Source organism: Brachypodium distachyon, chromosome 2 (assembly GCF_000005505.3).
Source record: "Brachypodium distachyon strain Bd21 chromosome 2, Brachypodium_distachyon_v3.0, whole genome shotgun sequence".
In the NCBI taxonomy this organism is placed as follows: domain Eukaryota; kingdom Viridiplantae; phylum Streptophyta; class Magnoliopsida; order Poales; family Poaceae; genus Brachypodium; species Brachypodium distachyon.
The window spans coordinates 33,507,123-33,527,950 of NC_016132.3; the positions used below are offsets into that span (position 1 = coordinate 33,507,123).

At 53.7% G+C, this 20,828-nt stretch overlaps 1 pseudogene; it reads left to right on the plus strand.

Annotated features, from left to right (window-relative positions):
• The first annotated feature begins 1,511 nt into the window (after positions 1 to 1,511).
• On the plus strand, positions 1,512 to 17,697 carry LOC100824283 (annotated as a pseudogene).
• Positions 17,698 to 20,828: the final 3,131 nt, after the last annotated feature.

Consider the following 20,828-nt stretch of genomic DNA (forward strand, 5'->3'; position numbering starts at 1 on the left):
TCGTCAACAATCCGACAAGGCGACAAGTATCGTCTAATTTGGCTGAGAGGTTATGCGATTGGTTGGCCTCCGCAGGACAAAATTGCTTTTCTAAACATATACAAACCATTTATGGGCAGTTCATCCATAGTTGGTCTTTCCTTGCATGCTCAATAAACGTTTACAGGCGGGGACTGCTAAATATAGGTGTTCGTTTTGTACCAAAAACATATTGATGTTTATTTGTGAGATAAGTCCACATTACAATTCTGAACTGACTAGAGTTTAAATTATCCACAAACTTCAATACTTGTTAGAACGCAACCTCTAACTATTCATACCGTTTAAACGACCTATCTGCCCAACCAAAAGGTGTTTTTCGCATAAGTGGTACATTTTGACCGAACCAAAATATGAAATCTCTTGTATCCCAGCACACTTAGCAATATTGTTAATATATATTTTAGGTGCATTAATTCAATGAACAAATCGATTAAACCTACATAATAAATGTTTTTCTGTAGAATAAAACATAAGATTAAAAGAGCCTAAAATGAGTCTTACGGATGTTCTAATAAAGAGAAATAGGGCCGTTTTCATGGATTGGATCCGATCACTAGTAACTACTCTCGATGAACTTGATGACATATATATGGTCAAACCTGATTTGACTTGATGTGATTTAGAAACAAATTTGTCTTTTCACTCGAGTGAGAAACTTGTTGTTCTCACTAGAAATCTACGGGTACACAGACATAGAAGCATTTACATGTTCTATTTTTGTCGAAACAATATTTTTGTTCAACAGAGTCTGAGAGCGCCCGCGTGTTACACGAGTAATTAAGAATCTACTACTTAAAACTAGAATTGATCAAGTAAACTGACCATGAGAAAATGGGTAAAACCCTAGCGCTCTGCGAGCCGCTCCTGCGACTCACGGGGCGATACCCCGCCGCCACCTCCAACCTCACCTTCTCCGCCTCTCTCTCCCTGCCGCCGCTGCCGGCGGCCGTCGGCCGGCCCGCGGCGGCGGCAGGGCCTTCCAGCCGCTGCCCTCCCATCCCGTCGTCCTCTTCCCACCCCTCTCTCTCTCGCGCGCGCGGGGCGTGCGGCGGCAGTTCCGGCGACAAAGATCCGGCTCACGGCGGCCGAAGCGGCGGGTCACATGCGGCGGCAGGCTCCGGTGACAAGGGCCGGGCGTGCGGCGGTGCCTCGCACCCTCGAGCGGTGACCCGATGCGGCGGGGGCAGGCGCGCTGTTGTCGATTCCGGCCCATGGCCCAGGCGCGCGATGCTGCTGGTGGTGGTGCGTCGGTGGGGCCTTCTTCTGCTGCGGCCGGCGATTCGGTCCTGGAGTGCCGCCCCTGCTGGTGTTGCGCTATCGGTTGGACAACGCGCCCAGCGTGACGCTCTCTCCGACGGGTCGGCGACGCTGCCGTCGCTGCGATGTGGATGCGGGTATGTTGCTGCTGATTGTTGGGCGGTAGGCCGCGCTTGGGAGGGTGTGTTTGGAGGTTGCGGGCTGTTCGGGAGATGGCTCAGGAGGCGTGCTTGTGCGTGTTGACCAGCTTGGCAGGCCAAATGTGGTTAGCCGGTGCCCGGAGGGAGGCGGGTGTTGGTTTGTGGCCTGATGTGGTCGCCGACGCCGTGTGGCAGGTTGTGCCACGCGCGCCTTTGCGCTCATCTGGCGGTACCTTGTCGGAGCACAGGTCTCTGGCACCGGGGATGTTGAGCACCCCCTTTTTTGGTTCGATGGAGGGCGAGGTGATCGCTCCGGCGATCGCCGGCGTGGCGATGGACACGAAGTGTAGACACGAGAGTTTACCCAGGTTCGGGTCACCCAGAGGTGTAATACCCTACGTCCTGCTTGGGAGTTGTATTTCTTACTATGAGTGTTATAGATTGCCGGGGAGCTCCCGGGCTTTGCTACTTGTCCCTCTAAGGGCTTGACTACTTGGGTGAATCCTAAACTGAACAGAACCGAACCCTTTGACAGGTGGCATCGGTCCTCCTTTTATAGACAAGGGGATACAACAGGTGTCTATGCATGCAGCGCGACACGTTTCTCAGACGCGTGTCACAGCCACATGAAGTACAACTTTGCTCACCCATGCTGGACGCCATGCAGCGCCCGGTCCGCTGTACACGGTAGAAAAAATGGTTCGTAGGGTAGTCGCCCTAGCCTTGCTAAGCAAGTCTAGGCCTGCTGATAAGACTCCTGTCGGTGCATTAAATGCACTGTGCCCGCCATCTTGTCCTGTCTTCACTGTTCTGCGGGTCCTGCCGGCATGCCCGAGCATGGGTTTGGGGTGTGCCCCTTCCCGGCTAGGGCACCTGCTAGTTGTTGGGAGGCGTTCCTTCAGCTTCCCGGGACCGGGGTTCCTGGGGGCTTCTTGTACTCGGCCCTTAGCTTCACCTTCACCAAGGGTCGTCTCCTCGAGGCAGGCTTCCCGGACTCATCGCATCCTGGGAGGTCTTCCTGACGGGGCTTCGTCACTCGCAACCCACGCGTCCCGTATCAGTGGGACCCCGTGGGCCACTGGTACGCACAGTAGCCCCCGGGCGTGGGCCGGCAGCCCTGAATCTTCCAGCAAGTGCTATCCTCGGTCGGTTGCCGGGCTACGCCCTATCCGACGTGTGGGTCCCAAGGGAGAACCCCCTCTGGCACCCAGCCTCACGGGACGCATTTATAGTTCCACTCCTCCGAGCGAAACGGTTGGGCGCACGATTTCGTGCCTTATCCCCCTTAATCACCAGAGGGTTAAGGCCACATCGCGCACCCTCCTCTTAATCCCCGATTCTTTAGGGCACTTTATTACTGATCGTGGGGGTGTCCGTTGCGGCCCGCCAGCCTCGATAAATACCCAAGGCCGGCGGCGGGCACTCCCCATTGCCTCTTGCTTCTGCCATTGCCTCCTCCCAAGCTCTCCGCGCCCCCAACTCTGACCAGACCACCTCTCCACCTCCGCCGATGTCTTCCAAGGGCCAGAACCATCCCAAGGGGAGCACCAGCAAGGGGGAAAAGCGCGAAAAGGCCAGTAAGGAGATGTCGGAGAGGGCCCGGAAGGATGAGGAAATGTGGGCTTAGTTCGCCTTCTTCCCCCTCGGGTACAACGGTGAGGGGGTCGACAAGCTGGTCTTGGTGCTGGCCACCAAGCACAAAGAGTACGGGCCAACGCGGATTCTCCCCATCGGTGCGGAGCGCGACGGGCAGTATTTCCGGTTCTTCGGGAGGTTCATCCTTGCTGGGTTCGTACCGCTGCACTCCTACTTCTTTTTAGCCATCATGGAGACCTACGGGCTCATCATGGCGCAGCTTCACCCCACGTCGTTCTTGACACTGGCTGTCTTCCAACACCTCTGTGAAGCGTTTGTGGGGGTGATGTCGTCAGTGGCGTTATTCCGCCACTACTACTACCCGAGGGTGGAGAAGAAGGCTCCCCTGTCCTCGGGGGTGGTATTTCGATTCCGCGACAGGATCAAGTCGGAGTTCATCGAGCTGGGGAAGAAAAAGATCGAGCACGAGTGGTGCCGCGACTGGTGCTGGGTGCGCACCGACGAGCTCCAGGAGTTCCACGAGGAGCCCCTCGGGCCTACGAAGGGCTCTGACGACTAGACGCTCCGCGACCAGAAGGACGAGGAGCTGGCCCCAATCTGTGTGAAGATCAAGGCGCTCCATGAGGCTGGGCTCACGGACAGCGCGCCACTTCATCGGGAGGCGCGTGGCTCCCCTGCAGCGGCGCTCACATCCGGCGTGAATGTACATCAGGGCCGGCGACCGGACCCGGCTGCAGCGCACGGACCTCCTCCCAGAGGAAGTGCAGTTCTGGGTGAGGGGCATCACCGGCGAGGACGAACCTTACCGGCTGCCCCCGCTTGGAGGGCACCCGCTCCTCGCCGGGATCCCAAACCCGGGAGCTCGGGATCTCCCACTCTGCGACGAGTGGGGGATCGTGGAGGACCCCTCGGCGCAACCCTCCCCCCCGCCGCCCAGGCCCCAGAGGGGCAAGGAGCCGGCTGCCGACTCGGGGAAAGGGGGCCAAGGTCAGGCCTCCGCCAAGGCAGAGGGCTCGAACTCCGACGACTCCTCGCTGGGCGTCGGAGGAGACCTCAGCAACGACGACGACGACGCTCCCCGGGCAGCCGCCGGGGTCGCACCAGAGGAGGACGACGAGGAAGACGACGTCCCCCTGGTGAGGCGGTCTGCGGGGGAGCGGGCAGGCAGGCAGGAGGCCAACCCGCAGCCTCAGGAGCCTCACGGCGACACGGGGGCTGGGGCCTCCGGCGGCAGTGATGAGGCTGCGGCAGCCACCCCTACCACCCCACCGGCTCCGACAACTCCCCCCGCGCGAAGCGGCCCTCCGGCGAGGAGCATCCTGGCGGACAGGGTGCTCAAGCTCAAACCGGCGGGGTAAGTTCAGTGTTGTCCAAAACGCCTTTGATTTCACAAAATTTCTTGTGTGCCTGACTAACTTGTTCTTGTGCTTTTCAGTTCATCGAGGAAGAGGGGGCAGACCAGCACGTCACCGGCGGACCCGACCAAGAAGTCCTGCCCGGCATCGGGCGGCGGCGACGGGACGCCGCTGACGCGACTGCTGTGACGGCGGCAACGGCCACTGGGGACCCGAGGGTCCCCGATTCGAGCTCGCAGGGCTCCGGCCCGGCGGCAGGTACGTGCGAGTTCCCACCCTTCCTTTATTCATCTGCGCCGTTTTCCGTACTTGACGCAGGTGCCCCTTGTGCAATTGGCGGGGAGGTTCCGGCTGTGCCCACGCCCACGGAGGTGCGGGTAATTGACCTCACCGGTGAGGTTGACGATGATGCTCCGGCGGAGGTTGCCTCCATCGGAGCCCTTCAACAATCGGCCACGGCGCCCGCCGGGGCCGAGACCGCTGCCGCAGGTGACGCCACGCAGGGAGCGCCGTTGGAGGCGGGTGATACAGGGCAGCCTCCTCCATCCGGAGCAGATGGCGGTGCCCTGGAGAAGCCCCCGAAGCCCCAGCTCGCCCCTTCGGACGGGCAAGGAGCAGCAGGGCTTGGCCAGGCCGGGGGCGCGCCGTCAAATCCTGACGCGCCCTCGGGATCACATAAGGTCGCGGCGGGGTCCTCCTCCTCCGCCGGAGCCGCCTTCAGCCCGGGAGCAGGGGAGCTCGCAGGGCGGACATGGGGTCGGATTACCTTCGACCCCAACGTGTTCCAGTACGGACACCAAGTGATCGACAACATCCAGCAGCAGCAGCAGATGTTCGTCAATTTCTTCAACGACGCGCAGTAGCACCACGCCCGCGTGGTAGCGGAACTGGGCGCGACACGGCGGGAGGCAGAGGAGCAGCGCACCGAGCTGCAGCGGCTCTGGGAGGAGCTCCAGCAGGCGCGGCAAGTCGAGGCGACGCCTGTTGTGCGAGGGGTGCTGGAGGCGGAAGTCCTCCAACAGCTTTGGGATCTCCAGCAAGAGCACCAGCGGGAGCTCGAGCTGGTGAAAGCCACACACGCCAAGAGCGAGGAGGAGCACCAAGCGGCTCTGGACTCGTTCCAGGGGCGTCTCTGGGAGAAAACGGACTTGTTGTCCGGCTACTCCCTAGAGATCCAGCGCCTCCGCCGCGAGGTCGGAGAGCTGGAGACGGCGGCTGCAACGGCAACCGAAGCCTCAGCGCGCCGGGAGTAGGAGCTGCAGGACCAGGCCCGCTCCCGGGAGCGCGAGCTTGCGGGGCAGCTCAAGGCCGCCCAAGATGCCGGCTCGTCCTTTCAGGGCGAGCTCGATATGGTGCGGCAGGAACTCCGGCTCATCGACGACAACAACACCAAGAAGGCGTCCGGGATCGGCAGGCTGAAGTCCAAGTGCCGCGAGCACAAGCTGCAGGCCCAGGAGGCTTGCAGTGTGTACACCGAGCTGCGGGCCCTCAGGACAGGGGAGGTGGCCAGGCTGAAGAAACTGGCGGATTCGGCGGTGGAGGCGCTGCAAGGATTTGACATCCCTGTGGCTTCCTTCGATGGGGCAGACATGGGGAGCTTCACTTCCTTCTTTGCTGACTTCGTCGGCCGGTTGAGCGGCCTACAGAGCTGCGTCACGGCCTTCGGGGACCGGCAAGTCGGCCTTGCGGCCGAGCAGGTCGCCGGGCAAATTCTCACCCGGGTCCAGTCCGCCCACCCGGACTTCCCATTCGAGTCGGTCTTCGACACCTGGTCGGACGAGGAAGAGGCCAAGACCCACCGGGAGGCGGTGCAGGGCGTCGTGGACGAGATGGTGGCGCGGATGCAGGGCAAGGTCGATGAAGACGAAGCCGCTGCTGAGGATGTTGCCGGAGAAGCCCCTGATTTCGTGGATGCACCCGACACCGACGCAGTCGCCTTGAGAGAACCTCCCGCATGATTGCCTGTTTTTTTTTAATTTTCCTACGAGTGGCGCATGGCGCCTTAGAACTCTTTACGTTAGCTTGCCGGGGAGGGGTTCTATCCTTCTCGTGTTCTAGTCTTGCATACTCGGGGACTCGACAACCACGTGCTTGGCCAGACTAGGGACCCGGGACGGACCCGCGGTGCCGACCTAGGACCAAACAACAGCGGCTAGTCACTCTGCCTGCGGGTTAACTACCCCAGCGCGCACGCCTTCGGGACGGACCCGCAAGCCACGTGCGGGGGGCATCCTCACCCCGCAAGCGTCCTTCCTACGCTCCGGCAACACGGGGACCAAGTTTACCTCAACAAACCAGCGTTACTAAAGGGGAAAAACCAAGGACCCAAAATGGGATACTTAGCTTCCCGTTCTCTTTGGTCTTGTAGCACCTTGTTGAGAGCCGTGGCAAGGATGCTGTGGTAGTGCACCCTCCAGCGGCATGCTCGGAGGCATGCACCGCCACAACGTCTTCGCGACGTCCCTCGCCCACTGCACCGCCATTTTTGGTGCGCTTCATAAGAGATGTGGCAGGGCCACGATGGTGGGAACACCCTCAGCGACAAGCGCAGAGGGATGCACCACCATCGCCTCTCTGCGACATCTCTTGTTTTCTTGCCTGTTGTTGGTGTTGCACTTGCTCTGGTCTATTTAAATAGCCGAAGCGCTGCCCTTGCCTCCACACACGCGGGACCACCAGTCGCCGCGTGGAGGCACTGGCCCTGTCTCAGTTTCCTGCATCAAGCCTCGAAGTAATTGCCATATATGTACAACTTACTTGCAAGACAACGACACCCGTGACCACCCCACGAGCATCACAGTGTGCCTTCGCCTCATCTTTAACCTGCATGTCAAATTCCTGCAGCGCCCAAGGTGCATAGCGAAAAAAATTCGGAACGCATGAAAAATAGTATAAACTGGACAACCGATAACCTCCTGCCTCCCAGCCCCCGGGCACGGAAGAGTCGACCTTAGCCTGGGGTGTGAGCATCTTTCTGTTCCCATGGTGCCTTGCTGGCACGTAGCATGCTGCGGACGGGTCCGGCAACTGCTAGGCCTCGTTTCGGGACGTCCCGGCAACGAGCTTGGTTTTCGGGGTTCCGGCAGCCCCCTGCTCACAGCCCAGGACGAGGAGACAATTCTGTGCGCTTAGAGCAGGAGACAGAAGCATTCATAAATAGCAAAGCACAATATTCATTGAAGCAACACCTATCTTTATTCAACTTTGTGCTAGCGGATTACAATCGGGCCCTGCCGGGCTACACTAGCTTAAAGAGGCAGCTGCCGAAGCGTCACCCGTGGGTAAGGCGCCACCGTTTCACGGGTAGAACTTGCGCAAGTGCTCAATGTTCCAACTATTGGGCACCGGCAAGCCTTCTTCGGTTCCAGCCGGACAGCTCCCGGTCTGGTCACATGCACTACTCGGAAAGGGCCTTCCCAGATTGGAGTCAACTTGTTCCCGGCCTTCGTTCCTTGCATCCGACGCAGGACGAGGTCTCCAACCTCGAGCCTCCGGGGACGGACTCTCCTGTCGTGATAACGACGGAGCCCCTGCTGGTAGCATGCAGCTCGCACAACAGCCCCGCATCCAATTTTACGTGCTTGAAGTCCTTTGAACTTGGAATCCAATTTTCGCACTTCCTCCACGTATGCTGCCATCTGAGGGCAGTCGTGGTCCTTGTTTACCTGGTTGATCACGAGTTGGGAGTCCCCGCGAACAACCAAGCGCTTGATGTCGAGGGCGATTGCTGCGCGCAGCCCGGCAAGTAGTCCCTCGTACTCTGCTATGTTGTTGGTGGAGTTGGCGAAGTCGAACTGTATTTCGAACTTGAGCTGGTCTCTAGTGGGTGACTCGATCACCACTCCGACATCGGCGCCCTCAAGCAGTAGGCGCCGTCGAAGTACATGACCCAGTACCCTTCGTCCAATCTGCTAGGAAGGCTCGTTTCCGGCTCTTTTTCCTCTATGCTTGTCGATGTCCACTCCGCAACGAAGTCAGCGAGAGAGGTGCTCTTGATGCTCTTGGTGTTTGTGAAACGCAGCCCGAACTCCGCTAGCTCCATCCTCCACTCGGCCACCCTTCCGGTGGCTTCACGGTTAGTGAGGGCCCTCTCCAGGCAGAACCCCGACACCACCGTGATGCCGTGCGCCTGAAAGTAATGGCGCAGCTTCCTTGAAGCGAGCAGGATCCCCAGCAAAAGCTTCTGGACCTGCGGGTACCGCCCCGGGCATCGCGCAGCACCGTGCTAACGAAGTACACGGGATGCTGCACTAGCCGCCTGCGGGGGGGAGGGGGAGCAGTCTGTATAGGCAGTCCCTCGGATCCAGGGGCAGAGGAGGTTGCCGGGGGTTCCTTCAGCTCGCCGGGAGCCCCCGGCCCTTCCGTCTCAGCCCCCGGGACTTTCTCTTCCCTCTCTCGGCAACGAGCACGGAGCTCACTACCTGGTCCGTCGCTGCCAGGTATAGCAACAACGGCTCGCCCGGCTTGGGGGCGACGAGGACCGGCAGCGATTTCAGGTATCTCTTCAAGTCCTGGAACGCCGCTTCCGCCTCGGGAGTCCAATTGATTGGACCCTTCTTCTTCATCACCTAGAAGAAAGGCAGGGCTCACTCGCCCAGCCTTGATATGAAACGCCCAAGCACCGCAACGCACCCGTTGAGGCGCTGGACGTCTCTGACCTTGCGGGGTGCCTCCATCTTTTCGGTCGCCTCGATCTTCCGTGGGTTGGCTTCGATTCCCCTGTGAGAGACCAAGAAGCCCAGCAAATGCCCCGAGTCCACACCGAACGTGCACTTCTCGGGGTTAAGCTTGAGCTTGATCCTGCGGAGGTTGTCGAACGTCTCCTGCAGGTCGCCGACGAGCGAGTCCCTACGCCGCGACTTGACGACGATATCGTCCATGTAGGCCTCGACATTCCGGCCTAGTTGGGGTCCCAGACACTCGCGCAAGGCGCGCTGAAATGTCGAGCCCGCGTTCTTCAGCCCGAAAGGCATGCACGTGTAACAGTAGCAGCCAACCGGGTGATAAACGTTGTTTTCTCCTCGTCTTCGACTGCCATCTTAATCTGATGGTAGCTGGAGAAGGCATCTAGAAAGCACAAAGACTCACAACCTGCTGTAGAATCTACTATTTGATCGATTCGGGGTATAGGGAAGGGGTCCTTAGGGCATGCACGATTAAAATTAGTAAAATCTACACACATGCGCAATTTATTTCCAGCCTTCGGGACTACAACAGGGTTCGCTAACCAAGTGGGGTACAACACGTCCTTGATTGCCCCGGCGTTCTTGAGCTTCTCCACTTCCTGCTGGATGAAGTCTTTGCGTTCTTGTGCCTGCCGAGGAACCTTCTGCTTGACGGGCCGCGCGTCCGGCCGCACCGCCAGCCGATGCTCGATCACCTCCCTAGGGACTCCGGGAAGATCTGACGGCTCCCAAGCGAACACGTCAGAGTTCTCCCGGAGGAAGGCGATGAGGGCGCTTTTCTATTTGTCGCCGAGGCTCGCACCGATGGAAATGGTGCGTGCCTCGTTGCCGGCATGTAGTGGCACCTTCTTCACCTTTGTGCCCTCCTCCTTCAGTTTCGGCATCCTGTCCGGGAGCGGCTCGCGCCTTCTTCTGTGCGGGTTGTTCACCCGCAAGTGGATCCTCGCTCCCGGCAACGTCGTAGTCGCCGGGATCCGCCACTGCGGAGGTCTTCACGACCTTGCCCACGCACCAAGCAGCGTCCTTCAGGTCGCACTTGATGGAGAGTACGCCGTATGTTGACGGCATCGTCATCACGCCACAGGCGCAATGGGTTGCCGCCATGAACTTGATCAGCGTTGGCCGACCAATGATCCCATTGTATGGCAACGGGGTGTGAGCCACATCAAAAATGATGTGCTCAGTCCAGAACGCTTCCAAGGAACCGAAGGTCACCGGGAGCATGATTCGCCCCATGGGCTGCACCACTCCGGGGTTGATCCCCCGGAACGGGTCGGTGGCCTCATCTGCTCCAGGGGCAGCTGACGCTTCTCCACTAGCTTGGTGGACAGCAGATTGAGGCCTGCCCCGCTGTCCACCAGTACCTTGGTCACCGTCACATTGTTTATGATCGGCGACACCACGAGGGGGAGTACCCCTGACCCCAAGGGACGGATCGGGTGAGTGATCGTCCGAATTGAAGGTGATCGGCACGTGCGACCACCTCAACGGCTACTGCGCCTCCACACTGGGGAGGAGGGCGCAGACCTCACGCGTAAGCCGCTTCACGGCAGCGTGAGACGTGAGAGCGTACGCTGCCCCGTGAATGCAGGCGACGTCGCGGGGCTCCTAGAAGCCAGGCTCGTCGGCATCGTCGCTGCAGTCATCCTCACGCTGTTCGGCGCGAGGCTTGTCGCGTCCCCGGGGAGGCCGGTCCTAGCCGGCGCGGGCTTGACCGCGACCCCCCGCGGGTTCTTCTTTACCGCCGCCGGCCAGGCCCCGGCCTGCCCCGCCGCGGGGGTATTTCGGGCAGTACCGGGAGAGGTGCCCGATGTCCCCACAGTTGAAGCAAGCCCTGGCAGCGCGCCGCTCCTCGTGGCGCTGCTCGCGCTTCTCCTTGATGGTCTGGAGAGTGCGGCAGTCCTGCACGTCGTGGGTGGCGTTGGTGTGGATGGGGCAGCGCGCGGCCGCTGCCGGCTTTCTACCCAATGCCCCCGCCGACGCCGCCTTCTTGGTGGGCCTCTGGAGAGCCCCCGGCTCTGCAGCAAGCACTTGCTTCCCGCCACGTTTCCGGAGCCCTTCTTCCCGGAGCCCTCCGGCGGGTTTGCCGCCGCTTTGGTGGCAAGCTCGGGCGCCAGGCGCCCTTCCTCAGCCATCACACACTTGTGCGCGAGAGCATAGAGGTCCCGTGTTGTCCGGATCCGGTGCGTGTTCAGCTTCTCATGCATCTCCGGATCGCAGACGTTGATGGCGAGAGGTTGGAGAACCTGTTGGTGAAGTCCCGCAACGTCTCCCCCGGTTTCTGCACTACTGTGTGCAGTTCCACCATGGTTCCCAGGCGCTTGTAGCCGCTCGGGAACACGTTCACGAACTACTCGCGTAGGTCAGCCCAGGAGGCTATGGACCCGGCGGGCCTGTTGAGCAACCAAGTTCTCGCTGATCCTTTGAGGACTATCGGGAACTAGTTGGCCATGACCTTGTCGTCGGCACCAATAGCGTGCATGCCCAACGTGTAGGTCAGGAGGAAATCCTTGGGATTCACGGTCCCGTCGTACGTCCCGAGTGTCGACGCTCGGAACTTGCGGGGCCACATCACCTGGCGCAGCTCGTGAGTAAATGCGGCGCAGCCGTCCTTGGCGCCCATGGGAGCATCTTCCTGCTCCTCTGGGCGCTGGCGTGAGACACCAGCGCCGGCGCTCCAAGCGCGGCGGAAGTCTTCCTGCTGGCGGGCGTTCAGGACGCCCCGCGCATCACCCAGCGTAACGGTCGGTGATGAGTCTGAGGACCCCATGGGATCCTTGCCTCCTTGCCCTCCCGGCGGGGGAGGGTTTTCTCCGTGCCCTGAGACGCGGGGCGCGTCTCCACATCCCGGGTTCTGTCCTCGGTCTGAAGCGGCCAGGCCGCCCTCGCCTTGCGGCTGCTGGGCAGCGAGCGCGTGGAGTGCGTCCAGCTCCGCACTCCACGCTTCATGCGCCGGCGTGCCTCGCGGTGGTTCGTAGCGCACCATGACACGCGCGGCTATGATGGCTTCCGCGGGGTCTGGGCGGGAGGCTGCCGATTCTCCGACCGGCTGCCCTCCACCCTGTCACCCGATGCCCTCGGATGTGTGGGGCGAGACTCCGTTGCACGCGACACGCTATGCTCGTGGTGCGGTTGTCGCTGCGCGTCTTCAGCCCACGAGTGGACTCGCTGGCTGGCGCGGGCGACGTTGTGGGATCTAGTGCGCATGGCGAGGGTGTCGCGCAAGTCGACCCGAGGCTCGTCTGCCCTCTTGGGTGGCATAGCGAGCTACTCGTTGAAGATGTCGTAGAAGATAAAGCCGGTGTTGAAGACGATGACGCCGGCGGTCACCCGAAGCTTTCTGCACGCCCCCCTACCTGGCGCGCCAGATGTCGGAGCACGGGTCTCCGGCACCGGGGATGCTGAGCACCCCCTTTTTTGGTTTGATGGAGGGCGAGGTGATCGCTCCGGCGATCGCCGGCGTGGCGATGGACACGAAGTGTAGACACGAGAGTTTACCCAGGTTCGGGTCACCCGGAGGTGTAATACCCTACGTCCAGCTTGGGAGTTGTATTTCTCAGTATGAGTGTTACAGGTTGCCGGGGAGCTCCCGGACTTTGCTACTTGTCCCTCTAAGGGCTTGACTACTTGGGTGAATCCTAAACTGAACAGAACCGAACCCTTTGACCGGTGGCATCGGTCCTCCTTTTATAGACAAGGGGATACAACAGGTGCCTATGCATGCAGCGCGACATGTTTCCCAGACGCGTGTCACAGCCACATGAAGTACAACTTTGCTCACCCATGCTGGACGCCATGCAGCGCCCGGTCCACTGTACACGGTAGAAAAAATGGTTCGTAGGGTAGTCGTCCTAGCCTTGCTAAGCAAGTCTAGGCCTGCTGATAAAACTCTTGTCGGTGCATTAAATGCACTGCGCCTGCCGTCTTGTCCTGTCTTCACTGTTCTGCGGGTCCTGCCTGCATGCTCGAGCGTGGGTTTGGGGGGTGCCCCTTCCCGGCTAGGGCACCTGCTAGTTGCTGGGAGGCGTTCCTTCAGCTCCCGGGACCGGGGTTCCCGGGGGGCTTCTTGTACTCGGCCCTTAGCTTCACCTTCATCAAGGGTCGTCTCCTCGAGGCAGGCTTCCCGGACTCATCGCGGGAGGTCTTCCTGACGGGGCTTCATCACTGGCGACCCACGCGTCCCGTATCAGTGGGACCCCGTGTACCACCGGTACGACATACCTCGTGGCTTGGCTCTAGCTCGGGGTGTCGTCGTGTGCACTGTCTTCTAACTGCAGATCTGGGTGTCTTCGCCGCGGGTATGGGTTAGTCTGTGCACAGGTCGTTTGGGCCACAATACCAACACCTTCCTGGGTTGGTATAGTTGCTGGTGCGTGCACCAAGTTGTGCGGCGTGTGGTGGCTTCTGAAGGCGGGACGGTGGGTCATCCAAGGTTCTTGCACAAGTGTGGTTGTCGGCGTTGCTTAGATTTGGCTACTGTTCCTTTGCGGGTTGCCGTTGTTACATTTGTTTTGCTCGTGGCGCTCCGGGTGAAAGCCTTGCCTGATATCTATCGGTGCCGACGACAGCGACGCTCTCGGGCGTCGTTTCCTCCCTGGTGGCGTCGTCGAGGAGCCCCAGCTAACCTCCATGCGCTGTGGACTGTGGTCCAATCCTTCGGGTGAAAACCCAGATTTGGCTTGCTGGATCGGACAACGGCGACGTTGTTGACGTCGCTCCCTTGTCGGAGGCGTTGTTCTTGGAGGATAACCCTTGGTTGGAGTATGTTCCTGTGGCATCTGCCTTGGCTCTAGTGAGGAGGTCTCGGGCACACTGGCATCGTGCAAGTGCGCCATCTTGGACGGCAAGGATAGTGGTTAGCGGAGGATCCCGTGCTGCGGCATCTTGGTCGCATGGGTGCACTCAACAGGTTTCGACGGACGAAGCTGGGCCTTTGTTACGACCAATAGGGGAGCGGTGAGATATGGTGGCGCAATGGTCGGGACGAGTGCGGCGATAGGAGACCTGAGGCTTCTGTAGTTGACGAGACGCCTCACGGGCTTGTCTTCGAGTTCTACGAGGCCGGCGGGCCGCGGCGCCTTCTTCGCTATCCTGTACTTTTGTGTTTTGGCATTTAGGCCTAGGGTTGTTTGGTGGCGTTGGTTGTAATGGTAGTCTAGCAGTCTTTGGTCGTGTTCTTGTTTTGAGTAATTGGTTGTGTTGGCCTGTTCTTGGACTTGTAAATACATTCTTTCTATCAATGCATCGAGACGCAAGCTTTGCGTTTTCTCGGAAAAAAAAGTAAACTGACCATGGAAGTTAATTTTGGCATCTCCATGTGGGCAAGGTATAGCCTTGTACTTAAGGACATCGTGCCATAGTTGGAATAGATTTTGACTGCTTGTATGTTGACCTGATAGTTGTATAAGAAAGATTAGGACTATGATGAAAGAAGATTTCATATCATTATTGCTACGATTAGTCAGCCATGATTATGTTCTTACCAAATTTCATACAAAGCAACATGTCGATTTTTGCAACGAAGGAGATAGTGTTTGAAACTGCTCGAAGAGGAGCAGGCGCGTTGGAGGCTCATAGTTAGGTTGTCGTGCCAACCTAGCAGTATCAAGGTTTAAAGCTCAGGCTAGCTTTGTCCTTTTTATCTAATAAAAGAATTTGGAGAAAATAAACCTATTTATATGTCATTTTATGGTTACGCTACCATGCATGTCGGGCACACGAATAGCTCAGGGCATGGCCCAATGGTGAAAAAATCAGGAGTAGCATAAAAAACAAGCAAGATCTGGTCAAATTTTTTTGCCATGGCCCAATGCCATTGGACCATCGATCGGCAGAACCTTCTGACCTGTAAGCTGGGGTACAGCTTGTACGTCTCTTGAACTGACGGATGCTGAATCGATGCTGATAGTACTACTGCTGATTAATCTTGCCTGAAGAGATGTGAACACCTGTTGTTCACTATAATAGATAGGCAATCGGTTGGAGTCTCTGTATTGGCATTAGTTAGTTTGGACAAACAGGACCAATGATCATTGATTGATTGCCCTTTTAATGGTTATCTGTACTTGGCACCCACTTGATGGCTTTTCAACAGCCGTGGACTGTGAATATTCCATAACCCCTTTACGCTTCATATGAGCATGACACTTGGATGTGTTTGATGATCGATCGCACGGTTATCCTCTTTTTTTTTAAAAAAATCACATGGTTATGCTTCCATTTCAGTGGAATTTACCAAGATTCGTATTCGCTGGATTACCGTTGGTCTCTTTCGATAATTGTTACAGCGTGCGGTTAGACGAGGACCGGCCAAAGTTTCTCGAAAAGAAAAAGACAAAGTTTCTTGAAAAAAAAATGGCATTGGCTGGCCAATGATGTACATGTCTTGGGGAGGCCTTGATGAGGACTTCATCATGGCTGGTGGTGATTTCAGCTGTTGATTAGCTAGATTAGATTGCGACACTTAACCACGCCGGAGGACTATCAATAGGCAGCTGCGGATCAGGCCCTCCATTTGCTTTCTTGAAAAGATATGTGGCGTGCTTGTTTTTAATGGGAACCCTGAAATGTTTTTTCAATAATAACGTACTACTACATGATATCTTGAGTTGATTGTAACTTTGCCAGTAACTCATCTATTAATTCATTAGCTCATCAGTACTAAAAAGGGAAAGATAATGGCTTTCATACTAGTGAGTAGTGACATCTCTCTCTGATTGTTGCTTAATTAGTCCTTTGTCCCAAGCTGAAATTTCAACACACAAATGTAGAATCTTTGACTCAAGTGTTGCTTGCAACTGTTTTTGCAGTCTGAGAGCAAGAACTGCTTCAGTGTCATCAAGGTGGTTTGGGATGTGCTGGATGAAAGGAGATCCAGTGACAAAGGGCTCTTGCAGCTCAGCAAAACATTCAGGACCTGCAAGTAAGCTTGTCCAACAAAATACATTAGCCTCGATCTTATTATACAGTGAGAAAAAAGAAATTAATGTCAATTTTCTGCTGTGCCAAGTATAAGTAAATCAAACAAATAGCCAAATCTTGCAGGCAGGAAACACATGAGAAAATGAATTGCTAAGTTTTTTTGAAAAAATGCCTTGCTGACACAGAGATTGTACACTAAATTTGCAATGGATAATTTTGCCAGAGTGATGAACAACTAATGAAGAATGCCGTGGCTTGCACGCAATTAATCAATGGTGAACCGGGTTCATAAAATTGTGTTATCTCTCCAAATTTCAGGACCGTGAAGACTCGCTGAGCAACTGGCTATGGACAACCATCTTGTACACCGCCATGGTGGACTATCCAACCCTTGCCAATTTCCTGATGAATCTGCCTGCTTACCCAGTCAAAGAGGTTTTGTCACTTGTAACCTGTTGTCTTATCTGCATTATACCAAACAGATGACCAGAGCAGCAAGTGTTTTCAGAGCTATCAAACAAGACTTGATGTTCCTCTCCTGTATTGAACATGTAATTCTCATGGAATTTCTGTTTTTTTTGGGAAACACAGCACCACAAGCACCTCGTAGTTGACGGGTACGTCACTCCCACTGAAAGCACAATGCCAATTAAAGCCTGGAATAAATTCAGGAAATGCGAGCACCCATGTCAAGTCTGGAACTTGAATCTGGGTGGGCTGGTTCCATCACAAAGAACCAACCACCTGAGATAGGCTCAGTTCACCCACGGAACAGACATTGTTCACAAAGCTTTCACTGCGGCAAGCCTGTACTACAATTACAAAAGTGACCAGAAGTGCTTCGACCTAGAGGGTTGTGAAGACCCTCATGGCCTCAGGGGCTGGGGCTGGCAGGTTTATGACTGAAAGAAAGAAGACTAGAAATAAATAAACCATATATGTTCTTTTCACACAATTTTTGTGCAGGCTTGCAGAGACGGTCATGCTGATGACAGTGTCCAACAAGATCATGTTCCCGCCATCCAGCGTAAGTTATAAGGAAAAGTCTGAGGGCTGCCTCCCAAGCTACGAAAAGTCTGAGGGCTGCCTCACAAGCTACAGAGTCCGGCCGAGGATGCATTTGAGCACTACTGAATATGGTGGCCATGTGAGTGTTAATTCAGACTTTAAATGTTATGCATCTGAAACGCCAAGAGAAAAATGGTTCGGTTGCAAGTCACCTATAATTACGTCGCAGAAAATTGATAAAGTTCTCAAGAGCTTTGGGAGGAACATCATCTTCTCCAAAAGAATGCGAGACCTGTGGAGCCGAGGAGGGTAGGACTAAAAAGATTTTACAATCTGATTAATCTTGTTGGCAGTTTCCAGTCATTCAGATAACATTTTTTTACCATGGTATAATATTGAGTTTCACTTCGAATTACTATCAGGGTGCTCAAGAACATATCATTCAGTATCATTGCTCTTATCACAATGAAGGGTAAACATAAAGTTGTAGAAAAGGTTTAGGAGGCGGTCCGAAACTTATTTATGGATGGTTACTTCTTGTGATGGTGATGTTCAGGGGCTCATCACTTGGACTTCAGATCTGCAACCAAAGATGATCCAAAGTGGGTCATAGAACAAAGAAGACAAGAAGTTGAGATCATAAAGGGTTGGATATATCAGTATAACAAGGACATTGCACAGAAGTCGTGGTAAGAAGACGCAATTGCTGTCACAAAGAAAGGTAAAAAAAAAAATTTGGCCCAATGCACTGCAAGGAGATTTTCTTTCCTTTACAGGATGATAGACACAAAAGATTAAGATACCACATTTAGCACAACGGCAAATTCAATAACTTCTGGCACGCAAACTTAGAAATTGTCAATCATATGCAAATCACAGATGTCTTCTCTTCGCGCAGTTCCGACTTCTGAAGTGCTGAACACTATGTCAAAACAAGGTTCTAGTAACACAAATGTGATACTATAGCTGAAGAAAAGTGTTACTGGGGTCCCTAGTAACACAATTTCTTATGTGTTCCTTTAAGCTGTGTTGCAAGAGCTCGGATGGTGTAACACATGATATCTGTTCCTATATGTAATAAATTATGTTACAACTTTGTTACAGTAACACCTATTATATGTGTTATTACAATCACCATTAACACATTTTTTCAATTCTAGTAACATGGGTAGCAACATTTTTTTCTAGTTACAGTAACATAATTAGTAACATATTTTTTTACTTGTAGTAACAGAACCAGTAACACTTTTTTTCTAGCAGCAGTTCCACTGTGACCAAAAGTCAGCCCACTCCACAATAGTCATCTATATGGGCCAGCCCAACACCACAACTGACTTTTGTCTGACTACAGTAACACAAGTAGCAACAGGATTATGTTAATGTTGCAACTTAATTAGTGTCATTGTTTTGTAACTCTTGTAACACATAATGTGTAAATCAGCTTATACAAGATTTATTTATTTCAATGTATTAATGCTTGACACGATAATAAATTAAAGCAAATAAATGAAGGACAACAAACACTTTCATAAATTCAGAAGACCAAGCACATATGCATTCCAATAAGGAACAAATACCGATAGTTTTACGGTACACCATATCATTCATAACAGTTTCGTAATAGAAAAACATCAGAGTATTACATTTTTCAATCCATCGATGTAAACTACATTTACTGAATAAAATCCTCATAAATTATGCGCTTCTTGATCCAGCCTCTATGGAGCATCAAACTGCAACAACCACCATCCTTTTCAATCTATGAGAGAACATGCGAAATGAGAGTTATGATTGAGTCCTCACAAATATGATTATATAATATTAATATTGAATAAAAGAATCTTAACTTACAAAAACTGAAGGCCAAGCAATAAACGATCCTGTAGCAAAAGCACCACCTATTGTTTTGCAATCACGTACTCCCTTACTAACTCCTCATCTTCCTGGATAGGTTTATCTATCCTTACAAGTGTAAATTCACCACCTAGCTGAACACCTTGAACCCTAGTTGTAGGATTGGAACTAAAAAAAGTAGCATATGCCACTTGCCGCTTGTTTGGATATTTCCAAGTCTTTAGAATTACTTTGGTACCCTCCTATATTGGCATCAATATTAGTACTCAGCGGCAAACATTACTTAGTTTGCATGAACAATATTCTAATAGGTATACATGGTGACATTTACCTGCATTGAAGGAATAGAAGGAGTGCGCATTCTCTTTGCGGAAGCTGAGTGTGGTTGCTTATTTCTAGTCACCTGCTGCTGTAGGCTTCCAGAATTCTCATTCATTCTATCCCTGGTCTTTCTCATCTGCACAGAGATGATGATGCTAGTTACATCATTCGATACTACTGCCTAATATATGTAAGCCACTGTTTATTGAAAAATTAAACTAGGCAAAAGGTTGCCAGTGAAAGTGCCACAACACCAGAATTGCAGGGGAGTATATATATTTAGAGAAAAAAATGTAAAGCAAATGATCTTACCTCTGAAGGAGAATCGAGAACCCAATGTTGTGATGATGATGATTTTTCTTGACCTGGTAATCCATTGACATAATCATGCTCGATATCCTGGTTTTACGAAACAAGAATGTAAATAAAAGTGTATTTTTGTAAACAATCTTTGTAACATGAGTAGCAGCAGAGTTGTTACCTTTTCACTTGAAAATACACCATGATCATCCTCATATGTGTCATCTTCCATCAACGAGCGTACTTCATCACGTCCATTGCATTGGACTCTCTAAAAATTGACATATTAATAAACAGAATTTATGAGGACTAAGCTATTTCCAAGTGTTTGCATTACCTTCCTTTTAACATGTACTATTTGTGATTGAATATTACCATGATCTGTTGCTTCGTGATTTTCCTACAAAACCAAGTTTGAGTGACATATTGATACAATGAAAAATTGAACGGTCTAGCATCGGGTATAATTTAGAGGAATCATACAATGTTTCATATGTGAATTAGAGATGGCAAATATTCTTAGCTCAGACGAACTAATTAACATATAGCATGTACAAGCATAGGATGACAAGGTAATCAGGCAATAAATATTTGTTTCAAGGAAATTTATTTACCGCTGCCATTTCATTTTTCCTATGGCCTTCATTGTTCTTCATATCTTCAATAATCTGGTCTTGCCGTTTTATACGCTCCTCGAGCTTAGCCATTACCTCCCAAACATCAGTTTCACCTTTAGATGCTGAACCATCAGCCGTAGTCATATTGATGTTTTTGAGATAGCGCGGTGTCCGACCATAGACTTGCTTAGGAGTTGGAAGCAAACCCATGCCATGCACTTGTCCAGCCTTTTCTTTCCCCAACACTTGCGCAAAGCATCACCTTCCCATGCAACTCTTCCATTGACATTTTGTGCCAAATCTGGATGTTGAGCTACTAGATCCTCCAATCGAGCCTATAAGACAATTAAGAATCATGCAATAATACTTGTTAGATTGAATTGTAATTAATTTGATCCCTAAAACCATTAGATGTATATATTGCCTACCAGGCGTTCATTTTTATCATGGACCTGACTACGTAGCGGTGTGCCCGCCCTAAGCGTCCGCAGCGGCGCCGACATGCGTGCTCGCCAGCTCGTACCGTGACCCGCAGGCGCCAGGTCCTATTTCCACCACGTGCTAGCTCCGCTCGAAGCCCATGCGCCAGCCGCTCGCAGCTCCAAGCCCGCAACGCAGCCTCGTCTAGTCCCCTAGCAACGTAGCCAGTCTAGCAGAGCAGGGCTGTCCACCAAGGCCTAAGAACCATCTTGCTTTAGCATTTTTTTCCTTTAAAAATCGCACCTATCTTTT